The 18,492-nt window shown below is 39.2% G+C and overlaps 1 protein-coding gene and 1 pseudogene across 1 annotated transcript in view; one reads left to right on the forward strand and one right to left on the reverse strand.

Annotated features, from left to right (window-relative positions):
- SYN2 (synapsin II) overlaps positions 1-18,492 on the forward strand; it is a 172,173-nt gene that overhangs the window by 97,843 nt on the left and 55,838 nt on the right. The window lies entirely within an intron of this gene.
- On the reverse strand, positions 5,968-6,920 carry LOC132215134 (peptidyl-prolyl cis-trans isomerase A-like; annotated as a pseudogene).

Here is an 18,492-nt window from a genome sequence, read left to right on the forward strand (position 1 = left end):
ATTTTTTAAAAAGTTGTGGTAAATATATACAATGGAATATTACTTGGCCATAAAAAAGAATGAAATCTTAACCATTTGCAACAGCATGGATGGTCCTAGAGGGTATTATGCTAAGTGAAATAAGTCAGTCAGGGAAAGATTAATGCCATATGATTTCATTTATATGTGGAAGCTAAAGAACAACATAAATGAACAAACAAAACAGAAATAAACTCATAGATACAGAGAACAGATTGATGGTTGGGAGACTAGGTGAAAAGGGTGAAAGGATTGAGAAGTACAGGTTGGTATTTAGAAAATAGTCATGGGTTGTAAAGTATAGTCAATAATATTGTAATAAATATCTATGGTACTAGGTGGGTACTGGAAATATCAGGGGGAACATTTTGTAAAGTATATGATTGCCTAACCATTATGTTGTATGCCTGAAACTCATATAAAATAATATTGACTGTAAAGTGTAATGGAAAAAACAATAAAAAAACCCCACAGCAAACTTCAAGACAGCAAATTTCAGCACAATTTAAAAACCAGCTGTCTGAAATTGGAAACACACACACACACACACACACACACACACACACCTGAAAAATAGTAATTTTTCTGATGATCCCTTGTTATGAATATTGTAGGTTCTTGCATTGGGATTGGGAGGTAGGATTTGAAGACCTAGTTTTAAGTTTCCTACACATGGATGATAGACAGACTTGTAAGTCTTTAGACCATTCAAGAAACATAGTCTTGTATCAGAATTGTTAATACAAAGGGAGAAGCTACTCTTGGCTTTAGGATTTCAGCTTTATGAAAATCCCCAAAGTACACAATCTAGACCCTGGGAAATAAAAAGCATTTAAGTAGAAATCTCTTTTCAAGAGTATTGTCATGGTTTCTGTTTCATTATTCCCCAAACTCCAAATTATTGGCTTCATGGGCCTTCAGAGGTCCCTCTCCTAGTTACTGGCAAGCCAGGAAGCAAGAACTAGCTCCATCTTTTAGCTTATCCCCACTGCCCTGTCACTTCCTCTATGCCATAAACATATCCTATGTTATACCATAACTGTACCACTGTTTAGCATGGCTTTGTGAATTATACATTCATACTGCAATATTTTTGTGTAAGCCACTTCTCTACTTGGAATGCCCTTTCCACGCCACATATTAAAATCTTACTGTTTAACTTCAGAGCCTGATAATGACTTTAGAAACCATGTGGTTAAATGTCCTCATTTACATATGAAGAAAATGCAATTGAGATGATTTCCTAAGCTCTACGAAATTTCTCCCATTCACCCTATAATCAGAATTTATCACTCCGTTCTCTGTACTATAGGACAAACAGAAAATCATGTATGCAGAATATCTGAGACCTGATCTGTTCTGAATTAATTTATTTCAAGTTTAAGTATCCTAACTTTAAAAGAGCACAAGGAATTTTTTAAATTGTGGCAAAATACACATAACATAAAATTTATCATCTTAACTATTTTTTAAAATATGTTTTAAAAAAATTGATTTCAGAGAGAAGAAAGGAGAGGGAGAGAGAGCTAGAAAATGATGCAAATCATTGATTGGCTGCCTCCTGCACAATTCCTACTGGGGATCAAGCCTGCAACGCAGGCATGTGCTGTGACCGGGAATCAAATCATGACTTCCTGGTTCATGGGTCAACTCTCAATCACTGAGCCAGACCAACCAGGCATTAACTACTTTTAAGTGTATAAATTAATAGTAATAAGGTACTCACAGAATTTTGAAACCAATCTCCATAAATCTTTTAATCTTGCCAAACTGAATTTCTGTATCCATCAACAACAAATCCCCATTGAACACAAGGATTTCTAAAGACATGTTTTATCCTATATGGTGTGATAAAATAAAGGAATTTAAGTAAAAAGAAACTGAAAACTTTAATTTCAAGAGTTTGAGAATTATTTAGAAGCCTCATGAAGAAAAACGTTTTCTCTTAAAAGCTACTGTGAGAAAAAAGATTAATATTTATAATGGTTGATTATTAGTAAGAAAGTTAGCAAATTGTACCTACAGGTTTTAGTTGTCTATATCATTTTGTATAAGTATCCATTTTAGAGCTATATTTTTATTCCAAAAGTTGTGGACGACAAAGGGGTATGCATAAGTTTAGTGACCAAAAGTAACCTTAAGGAGTGATCTGGTTGTGAATTTTTAACTGTCATGCCCAGGTGTATAATTTCTTTAGTAAAAGATTTTTAAGCAAGCCCTGTACATTGTTCTTGTGCTTCTAGGTTTACACACCTTTGGAATGTCAGAAGTAATCCTCTTATTCAGATCTCTCAAGGAAAACTTTAACCACCCTCAAGAGAGCACATAATCTTAATAAACTATCCTGTACCTTGTTTTCTCCCACCTTCAAGTAATCTTCTTTGTGTTCCCTCTTTAATTTCAAATGTATAAAAGAAACTGCAAAATTCATTCTCTAGAGCACTTGAGATCTTGCTTCTGGGCAATGTTGTCAGTTTGATTCAAATTCTTATGAAAATTCTCTATAGGTTTGGATGTTTATTACGTCGACAAAGCCATACTTCCTAGGAAGCCATTTAAAAATAGAAATTGAAATTATCTCAATTATTTTTTATTATAAAATTTTATTTAATCTAAAATTAAATAGAAAAGCATGCATAAAAGTGAATGTTTTAGAAAATTAGTACATTGTGAGATTTTAAAAAATGAATCCTCTTTTAAATTTTTTTTGAATAATTAGATATTTTAGAAGTAGTGTGAAGTGATTAATAATATCTGTTCTGGAGTTAGATTGTATGGTCTTGAATTCTGAATCCACCTCTCAATAGCTGTATGACCTTGAACAAGTTAATCTCTCTATGGCTTTGCTGTAAGATAATCTTTTTTCTTTTTTGAGTGAAAGCAGTTTTATAACTAGAGGCCCGGTGCACAAAATTCATGCCTGGGCAGGGTCCCTAGGCCTGGCCGGTGATCAGGGCTGATCAGGTTCCCCGCCTCCCCACCTGCTGGCCGCCTCCTTCCCTCACCACCCGCGTGCCACCGCACCCCACCACTGCCACTGGTCACCTGCATATTTTGTGCTGCCCCCTGGTGGTCAGCGTACATCATAGCAAGTGATTATATAGGGTGCTATCTCCCTTATTAAAAATTTTTTAAAAAATATGTTTTTCTGGGGGTTGATAGCCTGATCGCTGTTTCTCAGTCTTTGGGTCTGTCCCTTTTCATCAGTCTATGTTGTTCTCTATAATCCACAAATGAGTGAGATCATGTGGTATTTATCAATCCCCAGAAGGAAAGTAGGGGAGGGCGGGGGTAAGGGGAAGAGATCAACCGAAGGACTTGTATACACGTATATAAGCCAAACCAATGGACATGGACAACAGGGGGTGTGTGTGGGGGAGGTTGGGGGTTAATGGGGGGGATGAGGACACATTTGTAATACCTTAACTAATAATAATTAAAAAAATATATATATGTTTTTATTGATTTCAGAGAGAGGAAGGGAGAGAGAGAGAGGGGTAGAAACATCAATGATGAAGAGAAAGTCATTGATTGGCACACCCCCTACTGGGGAACAAGCCCACAACCTGGGCATGTGCCCTGACTGGGAATCAAACTGTGGTTCATGGGTTGATGCTCAACTATTGAGCCACACCGGCTGTGCTACCTCCCTTATTTGATTGATGTGAGGATAACGGAATACGATGTGTAAAGTCAATACAATCACTAGTACTTACTAAGTACTTAACAAATATTAGCTATTATTAATTTTACTATAAGTTAATATAATTCTGGCACTTGGTCTCTAGGATTAATAATCTATACTTCTGGTAACACTTTTATTTTTATTCTTCTTTGTGCCAGAGCTGGGACAAAGTCTAGTCTTTATTTCCCCTACCGTGCCAACCAGTACTTTGCCTACTGCTGGACAAATAGTAGGTACCTAATCTAATTAATCTTTGTTAATGAGTGAATGATGATAGTGTTTTAAAAGGTTTATAGGATACATTTTATTATAACAGCACTAATAATAGACTCCACTAAGGATAAAATGAACTGGATTTTCAGGCAAATCAGTTTGGGTTGGTTTTTAAAACTACAGTTTTGGGGCTTATTGAATGTGAAGAGCATTTCAGTGGATCATTAGAGGTAACTGAAAGGATGGACAAATGCATTGAGCAGAAGATAGTCAGAACCACACAATATATCGTTGCACTTCTGTTCTAAGGCATGAGCTTCTATCCAGATCCATTCTGGACTAAACTTGGTATAACAAAAAGAGCACTGAATTGAGAAGAGATCAGCGTTCCCACGGGGTTCCCACTGTATAACCTTGGGCAACTTTTCCTCTTTAAACCTCAGTTTCTTGTACAAAACCAATAGGCCCAGTGCACAAAATTCTTGCACGGAAAGGGTCCCTAGCGGCTGCCAGCTGCCTGCTGGTGCCTCCCTTCCAGCCTCCCTTTCCTGGCTGCTGGCGGGGCCTCCCTTTCCTGTCTGCCAGCTGCCGGCCCGGGCCTTCCTTCCACACTGCCCCCTGGTTGTCAGCGCATGTCATAGTGAGTGATCAAACTCTCGGTTGGTTGAACTCCTGAGGAGACACTTTGTGGATAGCATCTAAGGTCCATTTCTCCATTTAGAACATGTGTGGTTCCATGTTGCTAAATTCAGGTGTAACTAGGACCTTGTGGAATGTCTCTTCCACGACAGTGCCAGTTCTTCTCCCAGCCTGCCGAAATTCAGTCATTAGTGCCTATTCTGATGAATAACATCTCTCCCTGAATCGTTGCCAATTGGAAATTGTAGAATGGAATGTGCCACCTGGGTTTGGATTTGGAAATCAAAAGTGCTGTTGCCTTGAGGCATAAGGATGTTTCTGAAAAGCCATGGTGGTGAGTGAGCTGATCATACCAGCCATGGCAGCTTGCACTTGGATCAGGAAAAGAGGGTCATCCCCTTCTCTAATGAGAACAGAATGAGGGGATTACTCTTTTATTTTTTAAATTTAATCCTCACCTGAGGACATGCTTAGAGAAAGGAAGGGAGGGAGGGAGGGAGGGAGAGATGTAACAGAGAAACATTGACTGTTTGCCTTCCATACACTCCCCGACTGAAAATCAAACCCACAACCCAGATATGTGCCCTGACCCATAATGGAACCAGCAACACTTCAGTGCACAGGATGGTGCTCAACAACAGCCACTCCAGCCAGGCAGAATTCTTTTTTTTATTACCTTCCTGCAGTTTGCTATGTGAAATGTGCCCTGGTGATGCAGTATCACAAAGTGTATCAATGAATCAGTAAAGTGATAAAAAACAAATAAAACTTTCTTATGCTTCCATAATGCTTTGCTGTTTATAGAGGGTGGGGCAAAATTAGGGTTACAGTTGTTTGTATGGAAAATAACACAATTAATAAGTAATAATCTTATATAATAAAAACCTAATATGCTAAGTGTCCGGTTGTCTGTTCAACCAATCAAAGCGTAATATGCTAATGATATGCTAAGACTGCTCAACTGCTCGCTATGACATGCAGTGACCACCAGGGGGCAGATGCTCCGACTGGTAGGTTAGCTTGCTGCTGGGGTCCAGCTGATCAGGACTGAGCGAGATGGGCTGGACATGCCCTGGAGCCCTCCCGTGGCCCCTCCCTGGCTGGCCAACCTCCCGCGTCCCTCCCCGGCCCTGATTGTGCACCGGTGGGGTCCCTCAGCCTGACCTTCGCCCTCTCACAATCTGGGACACCTCAGGGGATGCCAGAGAGCCAGTTTTGGCCTGATCCTGCAGGCCAGGCTGAGGGACCCCACTGGCACACAAATTGGTGCACCTGGCCTCTAGTAGAAGAATAAACTGTGTTTCATGTACTCACATCCTACTTTTGTCCCACCCTGTATTCTTTTTTTTTTTTTTAACGTTTTTTATTTCATAATCATAAACTTAACTCTGCAATCCAGCTAGACTGGGAAGGTTAAGGAAATTATGGAACCCAATAAACTGGCAAGAGCACAAAGATTATAGAACATTCCAAGTAAATCAGGGTGAAGGGGTGCTCTCCTGAGCTACAGAAGGAGTGGTGTAATGGTTAAGATAAAACACAAGTCAAATTTATTAGAGTTGTACACAGTCAGCAATGGTGATCTTGCTGGTCTTGCCATTCCTGGACCCAAAGCGCTCCATTACTGTCACAATATTCATGCCTTCTGTCACGTGACCTAAGGCCACATGCTTGCCATCCAACCACTCAATCTTGGCAGTGCAGATGAAGAACTGGGAACCGTTTGTGTTAGGTCCAGCATTTGCCATGGAAAAAATGCCAGGATCTGTATGTTTCAGGACCAAGTTCTCATCCTCAAATTTCTCCCCATAGATCAGTGGTTCTCAACCTTCCTAATGCCGCGACCCTTTAATACAGTTCCTCATGTTGTGGTACCCCCAACCATAAAATTATTTTTGTTGCTACTTCATAACTGTAATTTTGCTACTGTTATGAATTGTAATGTAAATATCTGACATGCAGGATGTATTTTCATTGTTACAAATTGAACATAATTAAAGCATAGTGATTAATCACAAAAACAATATGTAATTATACATGTGTTTTTCGATGGTCTTAGGCGACCCCTGTGAAAGGGTTGTTCGACCCCCAAAGGGGTCGCGACCCACAGGTTGAGAACCGCTGCCATAGATGGACTTATCACTTGTACCATATGGTGTGTGAAGTCACCACCCTGGCACATAAATCCCGGAATAATTCTGTGAAAGCAGGAATCTTTATAACCAAATCCTTTCTCCCCAGTGCTCAGAGCACGGAAGTTTTCTGCTGTCTTTGGAACTTTGTCTTCAAACAGCTCAAAGGAGACGCGGACCAAGGGCTCGCAGTCGACGGTGATGTCAAAGAAGAACATGGTGGGGTTCACCATGGCTGGTCATGGGCGGCTTCGGGGCTGTGGCATCTGCAAAGTGGGCCCCAGCCTGTATTCTTTATCATACTTGATCTCACAAGCATTCTAAATGGAAATCAGGTCCTCAGTTTCCCCATCCTGTAATATCATTTAGGGATCTCTGTTGAATTAGAGTGTGCTTTAATTTTGGTGAGAGTTGTCTTTCTTGCTGTACGGATGCAGCATTGTAGAATGGAAAGGGCATGTGGTCTGTCTCTAATTAGGAGTTTGACTGAACTAGTTAAGTATTTCCTCTCTCTGGGTCTCTGTTTCCTCATAAATAAAAGGCCTCTAAGCAAAAATTTCCCTCTCAGATAGCTAAGAGAATATGTTATTAATGTCTCATATGAGACTAAAATTTATAAATAATTCAGTCACAAGTATGTTGATTTGTACCTAAAATAGATCATTAAGACAGAGGATGGTCTTATGGTACATTGGAGTAAATGACCATATTTCTGCCTATTTATAAGTGCCTGATCAGCATTCAAACAATGAATCCATTTTGTTGAAATGCTTTCCATTTCAAAGGACTCATACAGGCGCATATTTAATCCAGTGATTTTTATATAAAAGGGGGGGGGGAGGAAAGGACCTAAAATATGTGGATGGGTGCTGTGCTAGATATTTTACATACTTACCTATTTATTTAACAAATGTTGGATATTTTACATGTACCAGGCATTATAATGGGCGTTGGACTGATACAGCAGTTATCATGATAGCAAGGTCACTGCTGTCATGGAACTTACATTTTGGTTGGGGAGATGGATAATAAACAAATAATCAAGGAAACTTTAAAATAAATATAATGTCTATGGAGATAACAGATAAAATGACTGCAAGGGGAGGGGACTGCTGTTCAGGTAGCCAGGAAAAACATCCCCGGAGAAGTAATGTGTGAGCTGAGACTTGAATAGTACAGAGATCTGAGGGAAAAATGTATCAGTAGCAAGTGCAAAAGCCCCAAAGAGATGGTAAGTTTAGCATGTTTGAGGAATACATTAAAGGCATGGTCATTTAAATCTAACAAACTTTAGAAATAGATATTATCATTGTCTTGTAGTTGAAGATACAGAGGAATAAAGAGCCCAAGTTCAAGTAGTAAGTTGAGGGCCTGAGATGTAAATCCAGGTTAGGCTGGCTTTAAAATCCATGCTCTTTCCACTGTGGAATGCCTCTCAGCAATTGATTAAAATGCAGTTTCTGAGTTGGCTTGAATAACTTGTTTCTCAGTGACATGGTGGGGAAGGTACTCTTTCTTTTGATTCAGGGAGTATATACTCCAGCTGAAGGTGTAAATGGCTATTTGTTATTTGCATTTAATGACCATACAATATTGTGTATTCTTATATAATACTCTTTTATGTATTGTGACTCCTTGTTCCCTCAAGGTTGGTGGGTTTCAGGTAGGTGGTTGTCCTCTGTCAAGGATCAAGCAACAGATTTTTTTTAAAAAAAATATATTTTATTGATTTTTTACAGAGAAGAAGGGAGAGGGATAGAGAATTAGAAACATCGATGAGAGAGAAACATCGACCAGCTGTTTCCTGCACGCGCCCCAGTGGGGATGTGCCCACAACTAAGGTACATGCCCTTGACTGGAATCGAACCTGGAACCCTTGAGTCCGCAGGTCGACGCTCTATCCACTGAGCCAAACCGGTTCGGCCAGATTTTTATTAAGAATGTTGTTATGAGTTTGACTGGCATGGCTCAGTGGTTGACTGTCAACCTATGAACCAGGAGGTCATGGTTTGATTCCTGGTCAGGGCACTTGCCTGGATTGGGGGCTCGATCCCCAGTGTGAGGCTGCCAGGCAGCTGATCAATGATTCTCTCTCATCATTGATGTTCCTATCCTCTCCTTTCCTCTCTGAAATCAGTGTGTGTGTGTGTGTGTGTGTGTGTATACATATATATATTTAATAATGTTGTTGTGGGCTAAATGTTTGCACCCCCCTCCCCCAATTCATATCTTAAAGCTCTAACTCCCAATGTGGTGGTATTAAGAAGTGAAGCCTTTCTGAGGTAATAAGGTTCCGATGAGGTCATGAGGGTGGGGCTCCCATGATGGGATTGGAGTCCTTATAAGAACAGGAAGAGACACCAGTGCTCTTCTCTCTCTCTACCATGTGAGAACGCAGCAAGAAGGTGGCTGTCTGCAAGATAGGAAGAGGGTCTTACCAGGAATCAAATAGGCTAGCACCTTGATCTGGACTTCCCAGCCCCTAGAACTGTGAGAAATAAATTAAGCACCCAGTCTATTGTATTTTGTTATAGCAGCTTGAGTAAGTAGATGTCTATCTATGTCTGTTTCTGTATATCTGTATATAGATAATAAATAGATAATATGTATATATATAGTAGATGTATCTAAATTCATGTATAAGTAGACCTATGCATTTCAAATCCATGTTGTTCAAGGGTCAACTGTATTTTCAATCAGTGGTTCAAACCTCATATGCAAAAGGGCCAACTAATAATTATACATGGATTTTTAAAACATATATATTTTTTTATTTCAGAGAGGAAGGAAGCTGGAGAGATAGAAACATCAATGATGAGAGAGAATCATTAATCAGCTGCCTCCTGCATGCTCCAAACTGGGGATCAAGTCCGCAACCCGGGCATGTGCCCTGACCAGGAATCGAACTGTGACCCTGTTCAACCACGGAGCCACTCTGGCTGGGCTATACGTGGATTTTTGGCTGTGCAGAGGTTGGCACTCCTAACCTGCATGTTGTTCAAGGATCAATTCTATCATCTATCTATCTATCTATCTATCTATCTATCTATCTATCTATCTATATATGTCTCTATCAATCATCTGTCATCTGTCTATCTCTAGACAGCTATAGAGAGAGAGAGAAAGAATCGAGATTTATTGTAAGAAACTGGCTCTCGCAGTTATGGAGACTGAGAAGTCCCTAGATCTGTCAGCAAGCTGGAGACTCAGGAGAGCTGATGGTGTAAGTTTCAGTCTAAGTTCAAAGGCAGGAGAAGAGGGATGCCCCAGCTCAAAGACAGACAGAGTAAATTCTCCCTAACTACACCTTTTTGTTCTTTTCAGGTTTGGATTGGGTAAAGCTCAGTCATACTGGGGAAGGCAATCTGTTTTACTCAGTCTGATTCAAATATTAATCTCATCTAGAAACACCTTCACAGGCACACCCAGAATATTGTTTAGCCAATTATCGGACACCTGTGGTCCTGTCAAGTTAACACATAAAATTAACTCTCTCCCAGCTATGCTCTGTATAAGGTAGGGGTGAGTGACTGGGGACTAGAAGAAAGCATAGACAGTGTGCACCCTCGGGGGGCTTCTGATACAGGAGGGAGGAAGAAGCACATACACAGGGTGGGCAAAAATAGGTTTACAGTTGTTAATACTCAAAACACAGTGTTTATTCTCCTTTCTTTGTTGTTGTTGATCCTCACCTGAGGATATTTTCCCATTGATTTTTAGAGAGAGTGGAAGGGAAGGGGAGACAGAAAAAGAGAAAAATCAATGTGAGAGAGACACATTGATTGGTTGCCTCTCACACTCGCCCTGCTGGGCCTGCAACCCACATACTTGCCCTTGACTGGAATCAAACCCGAGACCTTTCAGAGGAAGGAGAAACCACTGCAGGAGAAGAATACAGGAAAGATTTTATAAGGGAGCAGAACTTGTTTTGAACCTTAATGAGGAGAGAGGTGATTTCTTTTATTTAAAAAAATATTACTTTTCAAGTGACCTTTAATAAGCTTTAGGATATATACTAAGATAATTCATACAATTTATATCCAAAAAGAAAGTGGAAGACTCTCCATCCAGTTTTCTTCAGGCTAGAATAACCTTGACAATAATTTGGATAAGAGCAATGAGAAAATGATTTTTGTCCCATTCCACTTACAAATATAGATACAGTCATTCTTCGTAACATATTAACTAATGGAATCCAGTTTGGTTTTAAAGAAACATTATATGAGCTCCGCCTGCGTGGCTCAGTGGTTGAGTGTCAACCTATGAACCAGGAGGTCAAGGTTTGATTCCTGGTCAGGTCACATACCCGTGTTACGGGCTTCATCCCATACAGGAGGCAGCCGATCAATGATTCTCTCTCATCATTGATGTTTCTATTTCTCTCCCTCTCCCTTTCTCTCTGAAATAAATAAAAACTATATTTAAAAATAAAAAGAACATTATATCATAAAGTAAGATTTATTGCTGGATTCAAAGACTGGAAGAAAAGTAGAAAATCAATGATTGCTTCACAGTTGAAGTCTCCCAAACATTTATTGTAGAGAAAATACAAGCTCCACAAAAGCTCTTATATCCTAACATGTTCTATGTAGCCAGCATCATTACTCTGACACCAAACCAAAGACACCACAGGAAAAGAAAACCACAAACCCAAATCCCCAATGAACATAGACGCAACAATTTTAACAGCATTTTAGCAAATTGGATTCTATGATATCCAAAAAGGATCATGCATCATGACCCAATGGGGTTCATCCCAGAAACTCAAGTTTCATATAACATTTGAATATCAGTCAATGTAATTGACCACACCAGCAAATTTAATAAGAAAAACAACAGGATCTCAATAGATGCATAAAAAGCCTTTGAGATCACTCTGTGTGTGTATGTGTGTGTGTGTGTGTGTGTGTGTGCGCGCGCGCTGAGAATTCTTGGCAAATTTTAAGTGTACAATATAGTATTGATAGCTATCATCACCATGCCATACAAAACTTATTCATCTTGCCTAACTGAAACTTTGGATTCTTTGGCCAACACTCATCATTTCTCCCTCCCTCAGCCCCTGGCAACCACTATTCTAGTCTCTGCTTCTGAGTTTGACTATTTTATTCTTTTTTTTTTAGTTTGACTATTTTAGATTTACAAATAAGTGAGATCATGCAATATTTCAATATTTATCTTTTTGTGTCTGGCTTATTTCACTTAGCATAATGTCCTTCAGATTTATCCACATTGTTGCAAATGGCAGGATTCCTGTTTGTTTTTTTTTAAGGATGAATAATATTTCATATATATGTGTGTGTGTATATATATGTATATATATATACATATATATACACACACATATATATATAATCACATTTTCTTATCCATTTGTCCATCAACAAACATTTACATTGTTTCCATATGTGGCTACTGTGAGAGAGGGATGATTTATAAGTGGACCAATGCACAGAGGCTTTAGTTTGACAAGAGGTAGTTGGGAAATAGTGTCTGAATGGGAGATTGATGTAATAGTACCATTCAGTGTCTGAATGGTAGTAGGCAGGGGTTCCTGCATATGCTTCTTCACAGCACAGGGGTATTAACCACAAAGAGACAAGTGGGATGAAATACAGCCCCATATTCTTTCAAGCCAAGTACCCTGGTTCAGGAGTGTGTCCATCTGGAGGAAGGGGTGCCTTTTTCTAATTTACATAAAGACTCTGCAGGAGTCTTGCAGGAGGGAAATAGTGGAAGATTTTTTTGAAATAAATGGTGGGGCCATATCATAAAGGATATTTCTTTGCATATAGATTGCTTGATGAACATGTGTAGCTTTGATGGTAGTGGTGATTATGGGTATGATGTGACCCTATGCTGTAGTTAAACTTAGATATTTTTCAATGCTAGGAACTCTATTTATCTGGCATAAAATCCACATCTTTTGAAAATTATATATGCTCAGTATTTCTCCAAAGCACTTTAAAACTTTATAACTGACCTACTTTGGCCTAGTATCAAATCAGCCTGATTTAATTTTATAAGCAAGTCATGGAAAGAGAATCTGTCCCATGACTCCAAAGCATTCTGTTCTGTAGCTCCACTGTAATTATAGGCAAATGCATCTAATCTTCCCATCGTGTGTTCTTCTGAGATACAGGATCCTTCCCCCCGCCACCCCCCCCCCCCCAGTATTTGATAATCCTGTTATCCAGTCATAGTGTGTCATTTAATTATTCCCAAAATAGAGACTTCCATAAAATCTGCTCAGAAAAAATAATTTTCTGTTCTCAGCTGAAGTCACAGCTGGGCTATTTACTCAGAAATTAGTAATTTTCAGGGCCTTGAGATTGCTGTTTTTCTTAGGGGGGTCTTACAAATTTTAAGTAGGTATCATCAGAGACCTACAAACCTGGGACTCTATCGGATTGTGCATGGTTGCCCTCTCTGATATTAACCTCCAAATGTCCAGCTGTATTCAATTCAATAACCCCATTAACATTTCCTGAATATCTACTATGTGCCAAATAGTAGGACAGATATTGGGAATACAAAGATGAATAGAGAGTACAGTTCCCATCTAATGAAGTATATACAATCTCTAAAACTGATCATCAGAAGCACCGAGATTTAATTTTACCAACTAGCTCTGCCACCTACTAAGTGCTACCATTGAACATGTCACTTAATTTATCTGAGCCTCATTTTCCTATAAAACCAGTAACACACTGAGATGATATTCCTGTAAGGCATGAAAAATTGTAAGATTAATTTGGTTATGTGGGATGAATGAAGTGTGTAGTCATTCAGGGTTCTCTTTCCCTCCTTCACACTTTTCTGTCGCCTTTGGAACTTTAGCTTTAAAGACTGAAAAGAGACTCATTATTTCAGCCTTTTCATTTTGTTCTGTTTTTCTTTGGGCTATTTCTACTTTTATCATGTCATTTGTTTGTAGATAAGTGGGACTTATACTCCTTATCACAAACATAGTATGAAAGTACTAAGACTTGTATAAGATGAAGTACTTAAGAGTGTAAGAAACCCTTAACATTGGATTTTCTTTTTTAAAAAAAAATATATTTTATTGATTTTTTTACAGAGAGGAAGGGAGAGGGATAGAGAGTTGGAAACATCGATGAGTGAGAAACATCGATCAGCTGCCTCCTGCACACTCCCTTCTGGGTATGTGCCCTCAACCAAGGTACATGCCCTTGACTGGAATCAAACCTGGGACCCTTGAGTCCGCAGGCTGACGCTCTATCCACTGAGCCAAACCGGTTAGGGCTAATGTTGGATTTTCAATCAATTTTCAAGATTTTTTCACCTTTCACTTTCTTGATCTTTTGTGCTTTGTGACATCTCATAGGACTGCTATCTTAAGGAAAACTATTTTCTGTCATTTTAGGTTCCTCTACTGGATTGTAGTTGAACACTCATGATCTTCTGATAAGATTATTTCCCCTGAATGTTTTCTTACACTTAGTCACATTAAAACTCCTCTGCCACTTTTCTGCCCACGTTCACATCATCTTTCAGTTTATCCCTAATCAGCTTGGCATTTTAATCCCTGGAAGAACTGAATGCCATCTGCAAACTTGGCAATTTCCCCATGCATTCTCTTCCAGATTGTTTATATGAATGTTAACTGAGACACCATGCAGCTCGCTTTCTATCTAAGAAGTGCCTTAGTTGCAGAGCATTTGGTTTAACAACTTAATCACTGAATTAATAATTGAAGGACAAGCCACAGGATTTGCCTTTATCCAGAAAGGTGTTCACTTCTATACTTTCTTTCTTATTCCTAAACTAACTATCCATAGAAGACATTTCTCCATCTACTGAAGGAAAGTTTTATGGTTCACGAATTAGATTAAGTCCAAATTTGAGAGAAGAACCCTTTTACCAATGTAAGGTCCTATTTGACTATTTTAGGCCTCATTTATGTCACTGTTCCAGAACATCTATAGTAGGAATCCTATACCATTTTCTATCAATTAAGTCCTATTTTTAAAAAATATATATTTTTTAATGATTTCAAAGAAGAAGGGAGAGGGCGAGTGAAATAGAAACATCAATGATGAGAGAGTCACTGATCAGCTGCCTCTTGTACACCCCTCACTGGGGATCAAGCCTGCAATCCGGGCATGTACTCTGACCAGGAATCGAATTGTGACCTCCTAGTTCATAGGTCAACACTCAAACACTGAGCCACACTGGCTGGGCTAAATTCTACTGTTTAATATCACTGTCATTTCCCAGCTAGATTCTAAGTTCCTAGGGCTAATCAATCAAATGGTCAATTGAATTGTTAGGTGAGTGGTGTCTAATAGCTATTGGTTTGCCATGTACCAGTAAAAAAGCAAGTCCTGAAGTCTGGTTATTGCACCAGCTTCTAAATGATCTTGAGCCCTCATTCACTCCCACCAGTCTCTTATGCATTACAGACGCAACGGTCTCTCAGATCGTAGGCACATTTGATCATGCCACCTCTCTGCTTAAAATCTTTTTTAAAAAATTCTTTATTGTTTAAAGTATTACATAAGTCTCCTTTTTCCCCCATTGACCTCTCCCCAGCCATTCCCACAGCCCGCCCCCCCAGCGCATGCCCTCACTCCCCTACTGTCTGTTTCCATGGGTTATGCGTATATGCATGTATACAAGTCCTTTGATCTCTTACCCCCCTCCCCTCACCTGCCTTTGCTTAAAATCTTTGATAGTATTTTTGGAGACATTTGGGAAAACTTGAATACAGGCATACCTCAAAAATATTGTAGGTTTAGTTCCAGATCACTGCAATAAAATGAATATTGCAATAAAGCAAATCTCACAAATTTTGTAGTTGTTAATTCTTGCCCAAGGGTATTTTTTCCATTGATTTTTAGAGAGAATGGAAGGGAGGGGGAGAGGCAGAGAAACATAGATGTGACTGACATATCTATTGGTTGCCTCCTGCACGTGCCCCGACTGGGGCCGGGGATCTGAGCCTGCAGTGGAGGTATGTGCCCTTGATCAGAATTGAACCCCAGATCCTTTGGTCCTCAGGCCAATGTTCTAACCAGTGAGCAAAACTGGCTAGGGGATGAAGTCACACAAATCTTTCAGTTTTCCTATGCATATGAAAGTTTTGTTTATACTATAGTATATTAAGTGTGTGATAGCATATCTATAAAACAACATACATACCTTAATTTAAAAATAATTTATTGCTAAATAATGCCAACCATCATCTGAGCCTTCATTTTGCTGGTGGAGGATCTTGCCTTGATGTTGATGAAAATGCTGTTATCTGCAAAGTGCAATAAAATGAGGTATGCCTGTATAGACTCAATAAAGATGTTGAAATTATTATTAATTATTAAATAATAAATTATTAAAAAGGCATTACTAAAGGATGGGCAAATTCGTACAAAGATAATAGATTAGAGATTATCAGGGACTGAGGAGAGAGAGGAATGGGCAGTTATTGCTTAATGGCTCAGAGTTTGTTTGGGATGGTTAAAAAGTTTTGGAAATAGTGATGATAGTTGCACAACATCATGAATGTACTTAATGCCACTGAATTGTACACTTAAAAATGGTTAAAATGGCAAATTTTGTTATATATGTATTGCTACAATTAAATTTTTTTGTCATTATCAGAGATAACACTCGTAAGTTTACAGGAGCAATGACATGTTTGTTATTTGGGATTTTCCTTAAAACACTTAAACAATAGTCTCAATAACAATAGTTGAAGGTGATAGATGAAAAAGATTGGCAAAATGTTAATAACTATTGAGAATAGAATTTTTTCATAATAAAAGTTAAAACAATTTTTTTGGAAGCTATCCATTAAGTCCCAGCTACTCAGCCTGACATTTGAAGCCCTTTGCCAGTCTATCTCCTCTCTTTTTCAGGGGACTGAGCTGTCACTGCTTACCCTACAGTGCCCTCCCTGCAGTCAGCTTTGCTCTGTGCTCATACAGCCTCTGTGCCTTTGCAGTCACCTTTCCATTCTGCTTCCTCCTTATGCGGCAGATTTCTACTCATTCTTCAAAATTCAGCCTTCCCGGACTTCTCCAGGCAGTGAGAACTCTCTCCTTTGGGATTCCCACAGTTCCTTGCTTGTACTCCTGCTACAGCTTATATGCCCTATAATAAGATCTTTTATTTATGCTTCTGCTCTCCACTAACCTGTGAGCTTCTTGAAGGTAGAGGAAATGGGAGAGGGGCGGGATTGGGAAGTGGGTGGGTGGAGGAGGGCATAGGGGGGATGGGTGGAGACTTGACTTGGGGTGGTAAACACACAATACTGTATACTTTTGTTAACCAGTGTCATACCAATAAATTAATAAAATGGGGGAGGGGAGAAAATAAGGTAGAGGAAACTTACTTTTCACTGTATGTCTTTTTGGGCTATATGAAACCTTTGTTGTTTTAGTTGTTTTGTAAATATTTTTAAAGGAAAAGGTTGAAAGGTGAGAATGTGAATACTAGTTATAAATTCTAAGAGCTGAAAGGGACCTTAGCAATTACCCATATGGATCTCCTTCTCCTTTTCTAGACAGTGTTTTCTCTACTTGGCAACTGCTAATGCATTTTTCTATTTTCAGCACCTACCACTTTGTGCTCAGTAAATTGTTGCTGAATTTACTGACAAACCACAGACCTTTTTCTACAGCTTACAGAAAGCCAACTACTAGCTTGGGGTGTGTAGACATACACCTTTTAGAAGAAACCACTAATTTTCAGGCATGGTTTGTCAGCGCAGCCATTAAACACCCTGAAGGATGTCACTGGGCCAGTGGAATCTGACTGTTCAATTGGCTGACTGCAGCATGTCTGCAGTCCACATCTTGCCAATGGGTGGCAGCAGATGCTCACAAATTCTCTTCAAGATCTGCAGCCCTGATTTTACCCTTTGCATGTAGGGTGGGAAATAGGTAGTCTCTACTATTTCTAGTTTATTTTCTGACTTCTTGATATCTGAAGATGCTTGGGAAAGAACAAGGCGTGAATTAGAGACAGTGAGAGTCAGAGACTAAGCACCTTGTTAAAGATAAATGTCCAGCCAAAACCGGTTTGGCTCAGTGGATAGAGCGTTGGCCTGCGGACTGAAGGGTCCCAGGTTCGATTCCGGTCAAGGGCATGTACCTGGGTTGCGGGCACATCCCCAATAGGAGATGTGCAGGAGGCAGCTGATCGATGTTTCTCTCTCATCGATGTTTCTAACTCTATCTCTCTCCCTTCCTCTCTGTAAAAAATCAATAAAATATATTTAAAATAAATAAATAAATAAATAAATAAAATGTGAAGTAGAACAAGCTCAAAATTATATATATAAAAAAAGATAAATGTCCAAACCAGTGCTATGTATTTACTATGTGCTAGTTTCCAGAGCTCCTAGAAAGCCTTCTCCTCCCTAAGTGACTTCTAGAGACTGTAAATGTGTTCTTAGTGCTTTTATATTTTAGCTTGAGGTTTTGATCCTTGTGCAAACCTCAGCCATCTAGGGAGGATTTATACACTAGGCTGTTTTTAGGTCCTTTAGTTCTGGTTGGATGGAGATTGAGAACAAATTTTCATGTATGTAAGTATAGAGAAGAAAGAGCATCACACCCTGAATATAGACATGCAAGAACACAGGAGATGGCTAGGCCTGCAGAGGGAGTCTCAATCCACTGAATCCTTACAGTGGTCTCTTCTGGTTTTCTATATTTGTCCAGCCCAAACCACATCACTCCTAAGATCTCCAGTCAATAAGCAAGTCCTGATTGTGAACTTACTAAGTACACAGCTCATTGAAGGAGGTGGAAATTTTTAGATACAATGATTATATTTGTA

This window comes from Myotis daubentonii, chromosome 14, assembly GCF_963259705.1.
Source record: "Myotis daubentonii chromosome 14, mMyoDau2.1, whole genome shotgun sequence".
In the NCBI taxonomy this organism is placed as follows: domain Eukaryota; kingdom Metazoa; phylum Chordata; class Mammalia; order Chiroptera; family Vespertilionidae; genus Myotis; species Myotis daubentonii.